The following is a 15,596-nucleotide window of genomic DNA, read 5'->3' on the forward strand; positions in this document are numbered from 1 at the left end:
CAGCGATATTTGGTCGGGCCTAATGCCGACAGTGGATCCAGCACGTTCATATTATCTCCCACCCAGTCTTCTGCAGAACGCGCAAAGGGGGCGCCTGAAACCCATGCCCATCAGTCTGTCACATCACCCCCGTGCATATTGGGGAGCCTGTCTTAGCCTCAAGTCATGCAGCAGTCTCTTATGTTGTTTGAAGACTCTGCTGGCAGGGTTTCCCAAGGGCATCCACCTAGCCCTTCCCCAGGGTGTAAGACATAGAATGCACTGACGCACAACCACTTTTGTTTCCTGATGAGGACATGGGAATACCACCTCAGCACGTCTCTGATGATGACGAAACACAGGTACCAACTGCTGCGTCTTTCTGCAGTGTGCAGACCAAAAAGGAGGTCAGTGAGGAAGACTGGGTGGAAGACGATGCAGGGGACGATGAGGTCCTAGACCCCACATGGAATAAAGGTCGTGCCACTGACTTTCAGAGTTCGGAGGAAGAGGCAGTGGTGAGACCGAGCCAACAGCGTAGCAGTAGTGGGAGCAGGGTGCAAAAGCAGAGCAGCCGTCGCAAAAACAGTTTGCCTGCTACTGGCCACCGTCAACAGGGACCGAGCACACCAAAGGTAGCTTCAAGGAGTTCCCTGGCATGGCACTTCTTCACACAATGTGCTGACGACAAGACCCGAGTGGTTTGCACGCTGTGCCATCAGAGCCTGAAGCGAGGCATTAATGTTCTGAACCTTACACAACCTGCATGACCAGGCATTTACATGCGAGACACGGGCTGCAGTGGAGTAAGCACCTTCAAAACCAAGAAAGGGCTCAGGCCCCTCCTGCTCCCTCTTCTGCTGCTGCCTCGGCCTCTTCCTCCGCCTCTGGAGGAACATTGGCACCGGCCGCCCAGCAAACAGAGGACGTGCCACCAACAACACCACCTCCGTCACCAAGGATCTCCACCATGTCACACGGAAGCGTTCAGCTCTCCATCTCACAAACCTTTGAGAGAAAGCGTAAATTCCCACTTAGCCACACTCGATCCCTTGCCCTGAATGCCAGAATTTCTAAACTGCTGGCCTTTGAAATGCTGTCATTCAGGCTGCTGGAGATGGACAGCTTCAAACAGCTCATGTCGCTTGCTGTCCCACAGTACGTCGTTCCCAGCCGCCACTACTTCTCCAGGAGAGCCGTTCCCTCTCTGCACAACCAAGTATCGGATAAAATTAAGTGTGCACTGCGCAACGCCATCTGTGGCAAGGTCCACCTAACCACAGATACGTGGACCAGTAAGCACGGCCAGGGATGCTATATCTCCCTAAATGCACACTGGGTAAATGTAGTGGCGGCTGGGCCACCAAGGATCGCAGGGCATCATTCTTTGCCTCTTGTTGCCTCCTCTTCCTCTCGGCTTCCTTCTCCTCTTCTTCCACCTCCTCATCCGGTCAGCGACAGACCTTCACCACCAACTTCAGCACAGCCAGGGGTAAACGTCAGCAGGCCATTCTGAAACTGATGTGTTTGGGGGACAGGTCCCACACCGCGCAAGAGTTGTGGCGGGGTATAGAACAACAGACCGACGAGTGGTTGCTGCCAGTGGGCCTCAAGCCCGGCCTGGTGGTGTGCGATAATGGGCGAAATCTCGTTGCAGCTCTGGGACTAGCCGGTTTGACGCACATCCAATGCCTGGCGCATGTGCTGAATTTGGTGGTGCAGAAATTCATTTACAACTATCCCGACATGTCTGAGCTGCTGCATAAAGTGCGGGCCATCTGTGCGGGCTTCCGGCGTTCTCATACTGCCGCCGCTCGGCTGTCTGCTCTACAGCGTAACTTCGGCCTTCCCGCTCACCGCCTCATATGCGACGTGCCAGGTGGAACTCCACCTTGCACATGCTGGAGAGACTGTGCAAGCAGCAGCAAGCCATAGTGGAGTTTCAGCTGCAGCACGCACGGGTGAGTCGCACTGCGGAACAGCACCACTTCACCACCAATGACTGGGCCTCCATGCGAGACCTGTGTGCCCTGTTGCGCTGTTTCGAGTACTCCACCAACATGGCCAGTGGCGATGACGCCGTAATCAGCGTTACAATACCACTTCTATGTCTCCTTGAGAAAACACAGGGCGATGATGGAAGAGGATGTGGCCCAGGACGAGGAGGAGGAAGAGGGGTCATCTCTAACACTTTCAGGCCAGTCTTTTAGAAGTGGCTCAGAAAGAGGATTTTTGCAACAGCACAGGCCAAGTACAAACTTGGCCAGCCAGGGCCCACTACTGGAGGACGAGGAGGAGGAGGATGGGGATGAAGCATGTTCACAGCAGGGTGGTATCCAACGCAGCTCGGGCCCATCACTTGTGCGTGGCTGGGGGGATACAGAGGACGCAGCTTGTCCTTACCTCTGGGCAGCCTGGCACACATGAGCAACTACATGCTGCAGTGCCTGCACAACGACTGCAGAGTTGCCCACATTTTATCGTGTGCTGACTACTGGGTGGCCACCCTGCTGGATCCCCATTACAAAGACAATGTGCCGTCCTTAATTCCCTCACTGGAGCGTGATCGGAAGATGCGCGACTACAGGCGCACACTGGTAGACGCGCTCCTGAGAGCATTCCCGACTGACGCCGGGGGACAAGTGGAAGCACAAGGCAAAGGCAGGGGAGGAGGAAGAGGTCACCAACGCAGCTGTGTCAGCGCCAGTACCTCAGAAGGCAGGGTTAGCATGGCCGACATGTGACAAAGCTTTGTCACCTCGCCGCAACAACGGGCCTCAACTGTTGAAATGGAGCGTGTTAGCAGGAGGCAGCATTTGAACAACATGGTGGAACAGTACCTGTGCACACGACTACACGTACTGACTGATGGTTCTGCCCCATTCAACTTCTGGGTCTCCAAATTGTCCACATGGCCAGAGCTTTCCCTGTATGCCTTGGAGGTGCTGGCCTGCCCTGCAGCCAGTGTACTCTCTGAACGTGTATTTAGCGCGGCAGGAGGCGTCATTACAGACAGACGCAGCCGCCTGTCCACAGCCAACGTGGACAAGCTCACGTTCATTAAAATGAACCAGGCTTGGATCCCATAACACTTGTCTGTACCTTGTGCAGAATAGACATTTATACCACCATCAAACATACATTCTTGTACTCAAGTCAAGTGCAATGATTCTTTGTTTTATTTTATTTTTTATAAAACCTACCCCAATAAAAAATTTAAAAAAACATTGTTGGCTACCTGTTCCTCCTCCATTGCTGCCTCCACCTACAACACCACATTGTAACAGGGTTCTGAAGCTGCACTCGGTCTCCCATTAGCCGCAGACCTGCTGCTTAGCTTCAGGAGCGAGGATCTGTGTTTGACCTCGTTCCCAGGGCGGCTTTGCTAGCTGGGAAGCCCCCTGCTCCTAAGTCTACCTTGAGCGCCGAGCTGATCACTCGGTGCTCGACTGGTTGGTCTGTCGGTCATGTGACGCTGGCCACGTCACATGACCCTCACTCCTCACTATAAATACAGGCAGCCTGCTGGCCACAGGTTGCCTGTTACAAAGACACCTGTGATTTTGTCTCTCCTGGCGTACTTACCTCCTGCTGAATTCCTGACGATCCTCTGCCTGCTCCTTGTGTACTTTGCTGCTCTCCTGGTATTCTGACCCCGGCCTCCTCCTGACGATGCAAATTTTTATCGCAAATATCAGCACTTCGAGAATTTGTGAATATTTAGAATATAGTGATATATATTCGTAATTTCGAATATTCGAGATTTTTTTTAATCAGTAGACATGATTCCTCCCTGCTTCTAGTTTGTAACCCAATGAGAAGGCTGCAATATCTTTGACTTTAGGAGTAGTGTTGATTGCAAATTTTTCAATTGCTGATTTCCGCAATTAAGAAAATAATGACGGGAGATAACGAATTCTCGAATTTGCAAATATACAGTCAGGTCCATAAATATTGGGACATCAACACAATTCTAACATTTTTGGCTCTATGCACCACCACAATGGATTTGAAATGAAACGAACAAGATGTGCTTTAACTGCATACTGTCAGCTTTAATTTGAGGGTATTTACATCCAAATCAGGTGAACGGTGTAGGAATTACAACAGTTTGCATATGTGCATCCCACTTACTAAGGGACCAAAAGTAATGGGACATAACAATAATAATCATAATTCAAACTTTCACTTTTTAATACTTGGTTGCAAATCCTTTGCAGTCAATTACAGCCTGAAGTCTGGAATGCATAGACATCACCAGACACTGGGTTTCATCCCTGGTGATGCTCTGCCAGGCCTCTACTGCAACTGTCTTCAGTTCCTGCTTGTTCTTGGGGCATTTTCCCTTCAGTTTTGTCTTCAGCAAGTGAAATGCATGCTTAATCGGATTCAGGTCAGGTGATTGACTTGGCCATTGCATAACATTCCACTTCTTTCCCTTAAAAAACTCTTTGGTTGCTTTTGCAGTATGCTTTGGGTCATTGTCCATCTGCACTGTGAAGCACCGTCCAATGAGTTCCGAAGCATTTGGCTGAATATGAGCAGATAATATTGCCTAAAACACTTTAGAATTCATCCTGCTGCTTTTGTCAGCAGTCACATCATCAATAACCAGTTCCATTGGCAGCCATACATGCCCACGCCATGACACTACCACCACCATGCTTCACTGATGAGGTGGTATGCTTAGGATCATGAGCAGTTCCTTTCCTTCTCCATACTCTTCTGTTCCCATCACTCTGGTACAAGTTGATCTTGGTCTCATCTGTCCATAGGATGTTGTTCCAGAACTATGAAGGCTTTGTTAGATGTTGTTTGGCAAACTCTAATCTGGCCTTCCTGTTTTTGAGGCTCACCAATGGTTGACATCTTGTGGTGAACCCTCTGTATTCACTCTGGTGAAGTCTTCTCTTGATTGTTGACTTTGACACACATACACCTACCTCCTGGAGAGTGTTCTTGATCTGGCCAACTGTTGTGAAGGGTGTTTTCTTCACCAGGGAAAGAATTCTTCGGGCATCCACCACAGTTGTTTTCCGTGATCTTCCGGGTCTTTTGGTGTTGCTGAGCTCACCGGTTCGTTCCTTCTTTTAAGAATGTTCCAAACAGTTTTTTTGGCCACGCCAAATGTTTTTGCTATCTCTCTGATGGGTTTGTTTTCTTTTTTCAGCCTAATGATGGCTTGCTTCACTGATAGTGACAGCTCTTTGGATCTCATCTTGAGAGTTGACAGCAACAGATTCCAAATGCAAATAGCACTTGAAATGAACTCTTGACCTTTTATCTGCTCATTGTAATTGGGATAATGAGGGAATAACACACACCTGGCCATGGAACAGCTGAGAAGCCAATTGTCCCATTACTTTTGGTCTCTTGACAAGTGGGAGGCACATATGCAAACAGTTGTAATTCCTACACCGTTCACCTAATTTGGATGTAAATACCCTCAAATTAAAGCTGACAGTCTGCAGTTAAAGCACATCTTGTTTGTTTCATTTCAAATCCATTGTGGTGGTATATAGAGCCAAAAACATTAGAATTGTGTCGATGTCCTAATATTTATGGACCTGACTGTATGGCGAATATTCGCCCAAATATTCACGAAATATCACAAATTCGAATATTGCCCCTGCCGCTCATAAAAGAAGGTTTGTACACAAACAAAGAGGAGGATAGCACAAGATTTAAGTATATATTTAATCACCGTAAGGGCACACTAGATATAACACAATATACACAGAGAATATATACAGTGGTCTGAGGTTACAGATACCGGTTATATGGGTACAACAGGGTTAAGCAGAGCAAAAGTCAGTTACTGGGTAGTTGAAAGTTCTATGATGGTGGAATAGTCCTTAGCTTCAGTCACGTGGGGGGGCAGTGATGTCAGCGGTTTCCAGGTCTCTCCAAACACATTTGCACGATGTGAATCCCTTTCAGAGAAAGATCCCGCCCTCTGGCTTGCATGGGCTTATGACCTATAGCTGGCCGCTCCCCTCCCCGCCTATGGGTAGGGTCCACCCCTCCTTCTCTGGTGCTGGGAGAAAATTACCCATAGGGCTCATAGCCCCAGACCAGAATGTCACAGGAAGATGGTTCCGGGCACAATTGATTGGCCTGGGTTCCGGTTACAACTAGAGTCCAAACATGGTACTGGTGTTAGGAATATGGATTAATATTTACTGTCAGCCATGTCCTCACACCCCCATGTGCTGACAGATAGCGGAGGTAGTGAACTCCACAGGAGGGCCCTGCTTCCCTGCTTCAAAGCCCCAGGCCTCTTGGCATACTCAGTGTACATGCAAAATTAGTTTCCACCCCCCCCCCCCAGGGGGTCCAGGCTTCAAGGAGAAGGTCATACCTCACCTCCACCAGTTTGGAGCCAACGGAATATTGCAGGAAAACCCCCAGCAGGGGGTATCTGCCTTTGCCCAGGATCAATGAGACCTCCCAGACATGTTGGCACCTACCTTTCATAAGGAATTATGAACCTCCTGGCCATCGCAGGCGCAAACCGGATACATATTTGTGTCCCGGTGGCCACGAGGTACGTTCCCATGGTCTTTGTTTAATGAGACTAGGTCAGGGTAGAGAGATATCCATATCTCCCCATAGAAACCACATAACGGTACCAGGTTTGGGCTCTACTTGTAGCCGGAACCCAGGCAGGTCCATTGGTCCCAGAACCATCTCCCTATGACCCTCTGGTCTGGAGCTATGAACCCTAAAGGGTTTTGTGGGTCATTTGCTGCCAGCCCAGAAGAGGGGGAGTGGACCCCTCCCTGAGGCCGGGAGGGGAGGGGCCGGCTACAGGTTAAAAGTCTGGTGGCAGCAAGTAGGCGGGTCTTTCTCTGAAGAGGGGTCACATCCTACACATGTGTTTAGAGGGACCCAGGAAATAGCTGAGTTCACGGCCCTTCATATGGACTGCAGCAAAGAACATCTCAAAGGAACTTTCATCATACTCGGTAACTGACTTTTACCCTGCTTAACCCTGTTGTAACCATATAACCTGTAATCTGTAACCTCAGACCACTGTATATATTGTCTGTGTATATTGTGTATTATCTAGTGTGCCCATACGGCGATTAAATCTATAATTTAATCTTGTGCTATCTTGTATCTCGATCACGAATCCCCACGTCCGTGTTTTGGCCTAGTTATAAGCTACCGCGGGTTGGTTTCTGACCCTATATAATCCCGTTAGCGGACCGGGCTTATATCAATCTAGAACTGGTGGCAGATACCCAGGCTGAGGAGTCGCTGTTTCACTGTGGCAGTGAAAAGGCTCTCTCAGCTTGTTGCCTCTCTGTGCCCGCGTGGACAGAAGGTGTGTGTAAGCTATACCAACCTGACCTTACATGCTCCCCTGGAGGGCGTAACGTCACGTTTTTGGTAAACCCTGTGATCATACCAGGTCTCGTGAGCTCGACGTGGTTGACGTCAGCGGGCACGAGGGGTGGTATTCATCACATATTGGTGGCAGCAAAGTGGGATCGAGATACTAGTGTGTGTGAGTGTGAGACCCATACTCCCAGACACTAAAGACAACCAGCAGTAGCTCTTGCCACTGGAGTCTTAAGATCAGCCCAACACTAGACAGTCTGAGTGCAGATACAATAAGGTGTGTGGGCATCAGGTTGCATGACGGCCAGTATCTCAAGGAGCAAAGCTAGGGAGATGGCCGATGCTTTGAATGGTGGCGGAGAGGAGGTGGAAGGCGAGGGGGAGCACAGCCAAAGCTCCCCAAGGAGCCAGTCGCCAGAGGTGAGGTCCGCGGTGGCCCTCACTCCACCTGCCCATCCCCCCAGCCATGCTGGCTCAGCTGCTCTCCTACAAGCTGCCATGGACCGTCTCCAGGCTGGAGACCAGGCAGCCTCTGAGCTCCTCCTCGCGGCTGCAGAACGTCGCGAGCAAGCACAGGCCGACTTTCCCCTACTGGACAAAGATGGGGACTTGGACACCTTTTTGTTGGCATTTGAGACAGCCTGCCATCAATACCAGCTGCCAGAGGACCAGTGGGTCAGATTCCTCACGCCACGGCTCAGGGGAAAAGCCCTTGAAATCTTCGGGTACCTGCCCAGCGAGACCCTCCTGAGCTATGAGGACATCAAGCAGGCTCTGGTCAGGCAGTATAACTTAACCCCTGAGTCTTACCGGAAAAGGCTCAGGAATTTGCAGCGGGTTTCTAACCAGAGCTGGGCCGATCACATGCGGGCCTTGCTGAGAGCGGTCGACCAATGGACCACCGGGTTGGAGCTCTCCACCGTCCAGCAGCTGAAGGAGCTCATTGCCACAGAACAGTTCTTGTGGAACTGCCCAGAGGATCTCCAGCAGTACCTCCGTAACCGGAAGCCAAAGGGGGCCTCCGCAACAGCAGCCCTGGCCGATGAATACACCAACAACAGAACTTCAGAGGCCCGGAAACCGGTCGGCTGGAGAGGGGGTAAGACGCACGCTGCACCTGCTACCCCTGACCCTAGGCCCAAGTGGGCACCGGCCCCTGCTGCACTTTCCACGTCGGTGGGGGAACCCCGCCTGTGTCACCTGTGTAAGCAGCCAGGACACTTCAAAGCCATGTGTCCCCAGCGCCCGAGGGATCCGTCCCAGTCATCAACCCGGAAACCGTCCACTGTGTTGTGTGTGGGTGGGGGTGGTGGGAGGTCCCTTGACAATGTTCAACCGGTCACCGTGGGCCAGGCCGTGGCCATGGGACTTAGAGACACCGGCGCTGAAATGACACTGGTACGGCCTGAACTGGTGGCACCCCATGATTTACTGCCCGGGAGATCCCTCATTGTCTCCGGGATTGGAGGAGTAGAACCAGCGCTGCCCGTCGCCAAGGTCTATTTGGACTGGGGCGCCGGTCGAGGAGTAAGGGAGGTGGGGGTATCCGCAAATATCCCCGCCAGTGTTTTGCTGGGGACAGACCTGGGGCGGCTTGTGTCTAAGTATGTGGCCGCTGACCCCCCAATGTCCGATTCCCCAGAATGTGATGTACCTGTAATGCCCCCCCCCTGATGATATTGTGAATGTACCTACCATGCCTGTTTTTGGGGATGTGGGGGTGGGGGATGTAATGAGTGCCTCTCCCCTTAGTGGGGAGGGGGTCATTCCTGCCAGCTGGGCTGAAACCCCAGGCTGTGGCCAGCAAGCCTGCTGGACCCTGTTGTCCTCCAGTGTGGTGACTGAGGGGACAAGCAGAGGGCAGACAGCTGCGGGGGGGGGGGGGAGGATGCAAATGAGGTCAGGGCTGTCCCAGGAGAAGTAGGGCTGCCAGGTGAAGCCTCAGTGCATGGTTCCTCCCCCACTGGGATGTCAGAGGGCCAGGTTAGTCCGTCTGGACTGGCGACTTGGTCGGGAGCCAAGGGAAAGCAGGCACTACCCGCAGTGGCAGCGGCCATAGCTGCTGTCACGCGCAGTGGGAGTGCTGGGGCCCTAGGGGCCCCTCAGGGGTCTGATGGCTTTCCCCCTTCCGACCAAGTGGCTGCCGAGTCAGAGGGAGGCCAGGAGACAGGTCCCGGGGACCTGACAGGGGATGGGGCAGTCTCGTCTATTCTGGCCACGTCCAGTCAGGAGTTTCAGGCAGCGTTAGCGGCTGACGCCAGCATGAGCGCTCTCAAGGAGCAAGCGGAACAGCCCCCTTCGGACTCAGACCTTGAGCGGATGGTCTGGGACCAAGGACGGCTGTACCGGGTCACGGTCCAGCCGGGCTCACGGGAGGCGTGGCCTAGGGACTGACAGCTAGTGGTACCCTATCAGTTCAGGACGGAGTTGTTGCAGGTTGCGCATGAGATTCCGATGGCTGGACACCTAGGGATCGCTAAGACAAGGGCCAGATTAGCCCAGCATTTCTACTGGCCAAAGATGGGGGCTGATGTGGTTGCCTACTGCCGTTCATGTGACACCTGCCAGCAGGTGGGGAAGGCGGGGCGGCGCCCCAAAGCCCCACTGGTAACGCTGCCCATAATTGAAGAGCCTTTCAGGAGGGTGGCTGTGGATCTCATTGGACCACTGTCCATTCCCAGCAGCTCCGGGAAACGCTTCATATTGACGGTAGTAGACTATGCCACCCGGTACCCGGAGGCGGTAGCCTTGTCATCCATTCAGGCCGACAAGGTGGCTACTGCCTTGCTGGAGATTTTCTCCAGAGTGGGCTTTCCCCAGGAAATGCTCACCGACCGGGGGACCCAGTTCATGTCGCAATTGATGGAGTCCCTCTGTAGGCAAACACAGGTGCAACATCTGGTGACCAGCCCGTACCACCCACAGACAAACGGCCTGTGTGAACGATTTAATGGCACCTTAAAGAGATGCTTAAGATGTTGGTCGACTCCCACGGGCGTGACTGGGAGCGGTACCTCCCACATCTACTGTTTGCCTACCGAGAGGTCCCACAGGCCTCCACGGGGTTCTCCCCCTTCGAGCTCCTGTACGGGCGCCATGTGCGGGGGCCCCTGGCTCTGGTGAAAGAGGCCTGGGAGGGAGAGGTAGCCACCCCTGGAGTGTCGGTCGTCGATTATGTCATGCGCTTCCGGAACAAGATGCAGGCCTTGTCGCAGCTGGTGCACGATAATATGGAGCGGGCCCAGGCCGACCAGAAGCGATGGTATGACCAGAATGCTTGTGAGAGGACCTACCAGGTGGGTCAGAAGGTATGGGTACTGGTCCCCATACCTCAGGACAAGCTTTAGGCGGCCTGGGAAGGCCCGTACCTCCTGCATCAGCGCCTCAATGCCGTGACGTACCTGGTCACCCTGGACCACGCCCGAGGAAGGCAGAAGGCCTTCCACGTGAACATGATGAAGGCTCATCATGAGAGGGAGGCATGTGCCCTCCCTGTCTGCAACCTCCCCGAAGAGGGGGAGGAGGAAACCCTCCTGGACATGCTCACCCAGGTGAAGGCGGGTGGGTCCATCGAGGATGTGGACGTGGGCCAACAACTCTTGAAGGACCAACGGTCCCAACTATGGGCCACCCTTCACCCCTTCCGGGAGTTGTTTAGCAACAAGCCCGGAAGGACGAAGTTGGCCGTCCATCATGTGGACACTAGGGATCACCCCCCTATCCGGCGTTCAGCATATCGGGTTTCCTTGGAGGTGCAGCAACACATGCGCCAGGAAATTGACGAGATGCTGAAGCTGGGGGTCATCCAGGCATCCAACAGCGCTTGGGCCTCGCCTGTGGTCCTCGTCCCAAAGAAGGACCGGACCACCCGGTTCTGCGTGGACTACAGGGGACTCAACGCTGTCTCGGTCACCGATGCGTACCCTATGCCACGCATCGATGACCTGCTCGATCAGTTGGCCGGGGCCCGGTACCTGACCATCATAGATCTGAGCAGGGGGTACTGGCAGATTCCCCTGACCCAGGAGGCGCGGGAACGCTCTGCCTTTATCACTCCCTTTGGATTGTACGAATCCACAGTGATGCCGTTCGGCATGAAGAATGCCCCTGCCACTTTTCAGCGGATGGTCAACACGCTGCTTAAGGGACTTGAAGAGTACGCGGTCGCGTACCTGGATGACATTGCCGTCTTTAGTCCCACCTGGGAGGATCATCTACAGCACCTGACGCAGGTGCTGGGGCGGATCCACCAGGCAGGCTTGACCATCAAGCCGGAAAAGTGCCAGCTGGGCATGAGCGAGGTCCACTACCTGGGGCACCGGGTAGGCGGGGGGACCCTTAAGCCAGAGCCTGGGAAAGTGGATGCTATCGCATCCTGGCCCACCCCCAGGACCAAGAAAGAGGTGATGTCCTTCCTGTGCACCGCCGGGTACTATAGGAGGTTCGTCCCCCACTATAGTAGCCTGGTGAAGTCCTTGACGGACCTCACAAAGAAGAAGCTGCCCTCCGCAGTCGATTGGACGAACGACTGCGAGACGGCCTTCCGAGCGCTGAAGGCTGCCCTCTCGAGCTTCCCTGTACTACAGGCGGCCGACTTCACGCTGCCGTTTATAGTGCAGACCGACGCCAGTGATTTTGGCCTCGGTGCCGTACTCAGCCAGGTTGACACTACAGGCCAGGAACACCCCGTTCTGTACCTGAGTCGGAAGCTCCTGCCGAGGGAGGTGGCGTACTCCACTATGGAGAAGGAGTGCCTGGCAATTGTCTGGGCCCTGCAACGTTTGCAGCCGTATTTATACGGGCGCCGCTTCACGGTGGAGACCGACCACAACCCCCTCAGCTGGTTAAACACCGTATCCGGGACGAATGGGAGGCTGCTACGCTGGAGCCTAGCTCTCCAGCAGTATCACTTGACCATTCGCCACAAAAGGGGCTGTGACCACGGGAACGCCGATGGGCTATCCCGACAAGGAGAGGGTGTGGATGGGCGCACGGGGGAACACAGGAATGTGCTGCCCCCTGGCGCCCTCTAAAAGGGGGAGGTGTGAGGAATATGGATTAATATTTACTGTCAGCCATGTCCTCACACCCCCATGTGCTGACAGATAGCGGAGGTAGTGAACTCCACAGGAGGGCCCTGCTTCCCTGCTTCAAAGCCCCAGGCCTCTTGGCATACTCAGTGTACATGCAAAATTAGTTTCCACCCCCCCCCCCCCAGGGGGTCCAGGCTTCAAGCAGGAGGTCACACCTCACCTCCACCAGTTTGGAGCCAACGGAATATTGCAGGAAAACCCCCAGCAGGGGGTATCTGCCTTTGCCCAGGATCAATGAGACCTCCCAGACATGTTGGCACCTACCTTTCATAAGGAATTATGAACCGCCTGGCCATCGCAGGCGCAAACCGGATACATATTTGTGTCCCGGTGGCCACGAGGTACGTTCCCATGGTCTTTGTTTAATGAGACTAGGTCAGGGTAGAGAGATATCCATATCTCCCCATAGAAACCACATAACGGTACCAGGTTTGGGCTCTACTTGTAGCCGGAACCCAGGCAGGTCCATTGGTCCCAGAACCATCTCCCTATGACCCTCTGGTCTGGAGCTATGAACCCTAAAGGGTTTTGTGGGTCATTTGCTGCCATCCCAGAAGAGGGGGAGTGGACCCCTCCCTGAGGCCGGGAGGGGAGGGGCCGGCTACAGGTTAAAAGTCTGGTGCCAGCAAGTAGGCGGGTCTTTCTCTGAAGAGGGGTCACATCCTACACATGTGTTAAGAGGGACCCAGGAAATAGCTGAGTTCACGGCCCTTCATGTGGACTGCAGCAAAGAACATCTCAAAGGAACTTTCATCATACTCGGTAACTGACTTTTACCCTGCTTAACACTGTTGTAACCATATAACCTGTAATCTGTAACCTCAGACCACTGTATATATTGTCTGTGTATATTGTGTATTATCTAGTGTGCCCATACGGCGATTAAATCTATAATTTAATCTTGTGCTATCTTGTATCTCGATCACGAATCCCCACGTCCGTGTTTTGGCCTAGTTATAAGCTACCGCGGGTTGGTTTCTGACCCTATATAATCCCGTTAGCGGACCGGGCTTATATCAAACTAGAACTGGTGGCAGATACCCAGGCTGAGGAGTCGCTGTTTCACTGTGGCAGTGAAAAGGCTCTCTCAGCTTGTTGCCTCTCTGTGCCCGCGTGGACAGAAGGTGTGTGTAAGCTATACCAACCTGACCTTACGTGCTCCCCTGGAGGGCGTAACTTCACGTTTTTGGTAAACCCTGTGATCATACCAGGTCTCGTGAGCTCGACGTGGTTGACGTCAGCGGGCACGAGGGGTGGTATTCATCACAACTGGTATTTGGTTTCTGTGGGGAGATATGGATATCTCCTTTTCCTGGCATGCCCCTATCAAACAAAGCCCATGAGCACGTACATCGTGGCCACCGAGACACAAATATGTATCCGGTTTGCGCCTGCGATGGCCGGGCGATTCATAATTCCTTATGAAATGTAGGTGCCAACATGTCTGGAAGGTATCCTTGATCCTGGCATGGGCTGATACCTCCTGCTGGGGGGTTTTCCTGCAGGATTTAGCTTGCATCCAAACTGGTTGATGTAGGTGTGACCTTCTCCACCTGGGGCCTCCTTGAAGCCTGGACCCCTGGGGCTTTCTTCCTTTCCAGCTGACAATCAGATGGCTGGGGGGTGGGAACTTATTTTGCATATACAGGGAGTGCAGAATTATTAGGCAAGTTGTATTTTTGAGGATTAATTTTATTATTGAACAACAACCATGTTCTCAATGAACCCAGAAAACTCATTAATATCAAAGCTGAATATTTTTGGAAGTAGTTTTTAGTTTGTTTTTAGTTTTAGCTATTTTAGGGGGATATCTGTGTGTGCAGGTGACTATTACTGTGCATAATTATTAGGCAACTTAACAAAAAACAAATATATACCCATTTCAATTATTTATTTTTACCAGTGAAACCAATATAACATCTCAACATTCACAAATATACATTTCTGACATTCAAAAACAAATCAGTGACCAATATAGCCACCTTTCTTTGCAAGGACACTCAAAAGCCTGCCATCCATGGATTCTGTCAGTGTTTTGATCTGTTCACCATCAACATTGCGTGCAGCAGCAACCACAGCCTCCCAGACACTGTTCAGAGAGGTGTACTGTTTTCCCTCCTTGTAAATCTCACATTTAATGATGGACCACAGGTTCTCAATGGGGTTCAGATCAGGTGAACAAGGAGGCCATGTCATTAGATTTTCTTCTTTTATACCCTTTCTTGCCAGCCACGCTGTGGAGTACTTGGACGCGTGTGATGGAGCATTGTCCTGCATGAAAATCATGTTTTTCTTGAAGGATGCAGACTTCTTCCTGTACCACTGCTTGAAGAAGGTGTCTTCCAGAAACTGGCAGTAGGACTGGGAGTTGAGCTTGACTCCATCCTCAACCCGAACAGGCCCCACAAGCTCATCTTTGATGATACCAGCCCAAACCAGTACTCCACCTCCACCTTGCTGGCGTCTGAGTCGGACTGGAGCTCTCTGCCCTTTACCAATCCAGCCACGGGCCCATCAAGACTCACTCTCATTTCATCAGTCCATAAAACCTTAGAAAAATCAGTCTTGAGATATTTCTTGGCCCAGTCTTGACGTTTCAGCTTGTGTGTCTTGTTCAGTGGTGGTCGTCTTTCAGCCTTTCTTACCTTGGCCATGTCTCTGAGTATTGCACACCTTGTGCTTTTGGGCACTCCAGTGATGTTGCAGCTCTGAAATATGGCCAAACTGGTGGCAAGTGGCATCTTGGCAGCTGCACGCTTGACTTTTCTCAGTTCATGGGCAGTTATTTTGCGCCTTGGTTTTTCCACACGCTTCTTGCGACCCTGTTGACTATTTTGAATGAAATGCTTGATTGTTTGATGATCACGCTTCAGAAGCTTTGCAATTTTAAGAGTGCTGCATCCCTCTGCAAGATATCTCACTATTTTTGACTTTTCTGAGCCTGTCAAGTCCTTCTTTTGACCCATTTTGCCAAAGGAAAGGAAGTTGCCTAATAATTATGCACACCTAATATAGGGTGTTGATGTCATTAGACCACACCCCTTCTCATTACAGAGATGCACATCACCTAATATGCTTAATTGGTAGTAGGCTTTCGAGCCTATACAGCTTGGAGTAAGACAACATGCATAAAGAGGATGATGTGGTTAAAATACTCATTTGCCTAATAATTCTGCA

This window comes from Bufo bufo, chromosome 2 (assembly GCF_905171765.1).
Source record: "Bufo bufo chromosome 2, aBufBuf1.1, whole genome shotgun sequence".
Lineage (NCBI taxonomy): Eukaryota > Metazoa > Chordata > Amphibia > Anura > Bufonidae > Bufo > Bufo bufo.